Here is a 6684-nt window from a genome sequence, read left to right as displayed (position 1 = left end):
ATAAAATTGGTAAAGAATGTTTTCAATCATTGTTTTTCCATTGATGTCAAACTTGCTACTTATAGGAATGGCAATTGCTTAAGTGATCCAAATACTATCAATTGGTTGATTGTCAAGGATTGGCAATCTATAAGATGTAACTAGAGTACCTAGAGAAAGGTTGAAGTTATGATGTTGTAATGAAGTATAAAGATCAGCTAAGCCATTGATGAAATAGTGTATTGATGACATACTCTAAGAGGTTGGAGACACTAAGACACATCAAAGATGTAAGGTTTAACTAAGTCATTTGTAAAGCCTAACTAAGTTCATTGGAGAGGTGCTGAGTGAAGATCAAGTGCCGAGTGATCTTCAGGTGCTGAGTGAAGATCAAGTGTCGAGTGATCTTCAGGTGCCGAGTAGCCTTCAGGTGCCAAGTGAAGATCAAGTGCCGAGTGACTTCAGGTGCCGAACACCAGTAAAATAACAATAGAAGTAGAGTAACACAGGAGGAGCTGAGCATCAGTAATCCAATGATGTCGAGTTGTTGCATTATTTGTTAAGTCAAAGAATCGCCAGATCAACAGCGATAAGTTTGTTACATCAAATTTTGTGAATTAGTTGGATGATAAGGATGATGAGTAGATGTCACAGAATTTTAGGTAAACCATGCAAACCAATTCAAGGCAAATGCTAATGGATTTATCTTGAAGTTTCTAGAAGAAGCAATTTGGAGGGAAAATAATATCATTTTATCAAGATCAAATCAAGATTTGAGCGGGAAATGAAGAACATAACTTCTTTATAAGGAGTTACAGGTCAGAGATCAAATGCGCATGTGTAAGAGGGAGTTGGTCATAAAGTGTGATCATGCAAAAAAACCAAGAGGAGTAAGAACATAGCATCAAGACTCTGAGTTGATCAAATGAACATGGAGTGCATTGGCATAATGAGTGGAAGAACTCAAGGAGATAGATCTTGAAGGGTGAACAAGCTGTCAGCACTACAAAGGAGGAAAGCCAAGCAAAGAAAAGAACTAAAGAGTGATCTAAAATCTGCACAGTTATGGTTGCAATCTTTATCAGGTCAAAACCCTTCTAATACTCTCTTACCATTGTATTAGATATTCAAATCTTATATTTCTAGGTTAGCTTAACAACTAGGTGGATAAGCCTCAAGAAAAGGATAAAGAGATCCTCGGGAGAAGGATAAAGAGATCCTTAGGAGAGGGATAAAGAGATCCTTAGGAGGAGGATAGGAGATCCTTAGAGAGGGATGAAAGATTCTTTTGAGAAAGTGACTATAAATCCCATCGACTTGGGTGAGCCTAACAACTCTATGTAAATCCTTTAGCAGGGTGACATTCTAAGTTGAATGTTCTTAAGTCCTCTAACAAGGCACACTCCTAATAGGATGTAGAAATCCTTTAACAGGGTCACATTTAATAGTGTGCTGTAGCATTTAACAGGGTAGGCCTTTAATAGGGCAGACCATCAGAAGTGGTTGAAATCAATTGCGTTGTTATTTTGTGGGTATCATCCCCACCCCAATTTTACCTTCTTATTCTTGGAGGGTTTTTGGGTTATCAAAATCTTTAGTGTTATGGTGTGTTGCATGTTTTCTTTCATGGCTGTTTAATGTTTAATTGTATTCATGATAATTTCAGTTATGTGCCATTAAGGATTAGTATAAAAAGTTGTATTGGATATCATTGGATCTTGAATAAATGATTCACCCCCCCTCTCAGTTATTCTAAAGAATTCTAACAATTGGTATAAGAACCCACTGCTGATTTGTTTCAAGGTACTAGTAGCAGAAAGATCAAGATGTCCAAGAGAGAAGTTCCCAAGCTAAACAAAGACAACTTTGTTGCATGGCAAAGTTTGATGAAGCTACACCTTGGATCAATAGGTGACTATGCAATGACCTCAATCACAGTTGATCATGTAGACCCTACATGACCTCTCACTGTAGATGACATGGGCAAGAAGAAGGAGCACAATCAAGCAATGTTAGATATTGCTTCAGCACTAAGCTATGCTGAGTATGATGACATCAAAGGACGTGATACTGCACATCAGATGTGGGAAACATTTTCAAGAATCTATGGAGGAGATAATAATGTCAAGAGAGCCAAAAGAGAGAGCCTAAGAGGAAAGTTTGATGACATGAAAATGGAAGAAGGAGAAAATGTTGCTCAATATGGTGCAAGGATGAAGGAAGTAGTAAGTGCCATAAGAAGTCTAGGAGGACAGTTAGCAGAAGAAATAATATGTAGCAAATACTTGAGAACTTTTCTTCCTAAGAGTATTAGCCATCTAGGAGCTAAGGTGTGTACCAAGCAACGCATTGTCATTTGAAGGAATAATTGGAAGACTCACTGCCTTTGAGCTATCCAACTTTGACAACTACAAGCCAGAAAACTTTGAATCTGCATTCAAAGTCAAGATGATAATAAAAGACAATAAGGAGGTGTAAACAAAGAAAAAGAGTGGAAAAGGAAAGTATGTATCTAGTGACAGCATCACTGATGAAGATGATGTGGAACAATTGGAGGCATTACTAGCAAGAAGATTTCACAGAGGAAGAGGCAAATTTAAAGGTAAGCTGCCAATCATTTGTTTCAATTATAATGAAGTTGGTCACATTGCAGCTAGATGCACACAAAAGAAAAATTACAAGGATGGAGGCAACTTCAAGAACAAGAAAGAGGGCAACAAGGACTATAGAGGTAAAGGCAAAAGATGCTACATTGTTGAAGAAGACTCTGACGAGAATGATGATGAAGTAGTCTATGTGGCTATGAAAGATGAATCAGATGAAGATGAAGCAACTACCCTGGTAACCTACATGAACAAGAATGATAGATGGATCATAGATAGTGGATGCTCTCATCACATGACTAGAGATAAAAGTAAGTTCATTTCCTTTACTCAATATGAAGGAAATAGTGTTAGATTTGGTAACAATGCACCATGTCAGATCAAAGGGAAAGGTAGTATCAAGCTTAGTGAAAGGATATCATGTGATAATGTATACTATGTTGAAGGCTTGAATTATAACTTGTTAAGTGTCTCACAGTTAGGCAACATAGGATGCAAGGTTGAATTTGAAAATAGAGTTGTCAAAATCTATGATTCCCAAGGAAGTCTATTAGGAAAAGGTGATCAGACTAGGAGTAATTTGTTCTACCTAAACATGGAAGATGCTTCTTGTCTCATTGTTCAAATTGATGATGTATGGTTATGGCACAAGAGCTATGTCATGTAAATTTTGACAATTTGATAAGCATCAGCAAAATGAAGAAAGTTAGAGGTCTACCAAAATTGAAGAAGCTCGATAACACCATGTGCAAACAATGTCAACTAGGGAAGATGACCAAGTCAACTTTCAAAAGGAAGGCTTATACTTCTAATGAAGTATTAGAATTAGTTCATACTGACTTGTTTGGTCCTATTGAAGTACAAAGCTACAAAGGTGACATATACATAATGTTATTTGTCGATGACTATTCAAGGATGATGACAGTCATGTTCCTGAAACTAAAATCAGATGCATTTCAAATGTTGAAATGGTACTTGGCCAGAGTTGAGAAAGAGACTGGGAAGAGTCTAAAATGTCTCAGATCTGATAGAGGAGGTGAATTCACATCAAGAGAATTTGAAGAATTCTGCAATGAAAGAGGAATCAAAAGACAAACATCAGCACCTAGGACTCCACCTCAGAATGGTATAGCAGAGAGAAGGAATAAACTAGTTATTGATTGTGCCAGGACCTTAATGATGGAGAAAAATGTTGCACTCAAGTATTGGAGAGAAGCTATAAGTACTGCAGTTTACACACTCAACAGAGTTCAAGTCAAGAAAGGTACAAATGCAACACCTTTTGAATTATGGTATGGGCATTCTCCTAATGTAAACCATTTCAAAATATTTGGATGCAAATGCTATATATATAAAGAGTCTAGAAGTGGAAAGTTTGATGGAAAAAGTGAGGAAGGTACATTTCTTGGTTATTCTACTAGAAGCAAAGCTTATAAGTGCTTGAATGTTAACACTAATAAAGTAATAGAAAGCACAAATGTGAAGTTTGATGAGCTTGTATAAGTTAAAAGTATTGAGAATACCAAGAAAGAAAAAGAATACAAGACCTTTGTATAATTTTATGAAGGTATACCTAATAATGGTGAAGTTGCAACTCAGAATGACAATCAACAACAAAATCTAGTATCTATCGAATCACAGACAGTGAATGCCGAGCAACAGACACATTCAGAAGTCAAGTTCCAGAATGTAGAGAATGCTCATTCAAATTCTGAGAACAGCCAACAAGAAGAAAATGAACAAATACCTGATGAAAATATATATGAAGATTCAGATTTTGAAAGAGACAACATGCAAACAAGGAAAGAACTAGTATTGGAAAAGTATGTAAGAAGAAATCATCCTGCAGATCAAATTATTGGAAATAAAGAGGTAGGACCAATGACAAGGAATAGACTCAAAAGTGAGACATGCCTACTCAGAAAAATGGAATCAAGAACAGTAAGTGAAGCCATAACAAATGATGACTGGTACAATGCTATGAAAGAAGAAATAGAAGAAATTGAGAAGAACAAGACATGGACCTTAGTCTCAAGATCAGCTGACAAGAATGTAATTGGAACCAAGTGGGTGTTCAGAAAAAAGTTAGATGGAAATGGTGAAATCACAAGGAACAAGGCAAGACTAGTTTGTAAAGGGTATGCACAAGAAGAAGGACTAGACTATGGAGAAACTTTTGCTCCAGTTGCTAGAATGGAAGGAGTAAGGACCCTACTGACATATGCAGCCTTCAAAGGATTTAAAGTCTATCAGATGGATGTAAAGTCTGCATTTCTGAATGGTATACTTGAAGAAGAAGTCTACATAGAGCAACCAGAAGGTTTTGTTGATGAAAAGAACAAAAACAAGGTATGCAAATTACACAAGGCTCTATATGGATTAAAGCAAACCCCTAGAGCTTGGTATGAGAGACTTCACAAGTATTTAGTGCAAATAGGATTTGAAAGAACTGATGATAACAACAACATGTACATCAAATCAAAAAAAGGTAAGGATATTCTTGTATCTGAAATATTTGTGGATGACATAGTTTTTGGAGGAAAGGAAGTACTTTGCAAAAGTTTTGCTGACAAAATGAAAGATGAGTTTGAAATGTCAATGTTTGGAGAAATCAAGTTCTTTGTAGGATTGCAAATACATCAACTAAAACATGGCATATTTGTGACACAATCAAAAATACATCAAGGAGATACTCAAGAAGTTTGGATTGGAAGACTCCAAACCAGTCAGCACACCAATGGCAACATGACATAAGCTATCTAAAAATGATGAATCAGCTGAAGTAAATCAAACAATATACAGATCCATGATAGAAAAACTACAATATGTTGTACATAGCAGACCAGACATAGCATTAGTAGTTGGAATAGTGGCTAGATTCTCTACTAATCCTAGAGAAAATCATCTCATGGTAGTAAAAAGGATAATGAGGTATCTCAAAGGAATTGATGATTTTGGCCTATATTACAAAAAGAATGAGAAGTTTGAGCTTAATGTATACATAGACGCAGATTGGGGAGGCAACATTGATGACAGGAAAAGCACAAGTGGACGAAAATTATTCTTAGGTAAAAGGTTAGTTACTTAGACTAGCAAGAAGCAAACATGCACATCTCAGTGCACTACAGAAGCAGAATATGTAGCAGCAACAATCAATTGCACAAACATTGTGTGGCTTAAACATCTATTGAAAGGAATTAAAGAAGAGGTAACCAAACTCGTGACACTGTATTGTGATAATACAAGTGCTATAAACATATCTAAGAATCCAGTAATGCATGCAAAAACCAAGCATATTGCAATCAAGTATCACTATGTCAGAGAATTGGTGGAAGACAAACAAGTGAAGATGGAATACATTCACACAAATGAACAAATTGCAGATATCTTCACCAAACCATTGTCCAAGGATGCTTATGAATATCTTAGAGGCAAGTTGGGGGTAATGTCCCTAACTCAAGCAGTCTAAAGCAACAGAGAAACTTCCCTACATCATTAGGAGTAGATCATTGAAGTATCAGAAGAACGATGCAGAGGATGACAATAGGAGCAGAAACTCCAGATCAGTCACAAGCATGGTGACAGAGGGAGAAAACATGAAGATGCAAAGCTTATATTTAGCATGTTGAAGATGCTACATCTTTGGAATTTATGTCAAAGAGGGAGATATGAGAAACTGATCAATAAAAGGTAAAGATATGGAGATGTATGAGATCAGTAGTAAGGATGCAATAGTCCAAAGGGAGAAGCAGAACAAATGATTTAGTTTGTATCAGCAAAAGGAGTTATATACCAAGTAGAAAATGTATATAATTTTGGTGGTAACTAAGTTGATCAATTGATTAGTTTGGTTTGCCATCAATGCCAAAGAGGGAGATTGTTGGAAATGATTGAAAAGATCATGAATGAAGAATAATGGAACTAGTAAAGAATGTTTTCAATCATTATTTTTTCATTGATGTCAAACTTGCTACTTGTAGGAATGACAATTGCTTAAGTGATCCAAATACTATCAATTGGTTGATTGTCAAGGAGGTGGCAATCAATAAGATGTAACTAGAGTACCTAGAGAAAGTTTGAAGTTATGATGTTGTAATGAAGT

Source organism: Cupressus sempervirens, chromosome 10 (assembly GCF_028749045.1).
Source record: "Cupressus sempervirens isolate cs-2001-9-10 chromosome 10, ASM2874904v1, whole genome shotgun sequence".
Taxonomy (NCBI): domain Eukaryota; kingdom Viridiplantae; phylum Streptophyta; class Pinopsida; order Cupressales; family Cupressaceae; genus Cupressus; species Cupressus sempervirens.
This window is presented reverse-complemented; position numbering follows the sequence as displayed.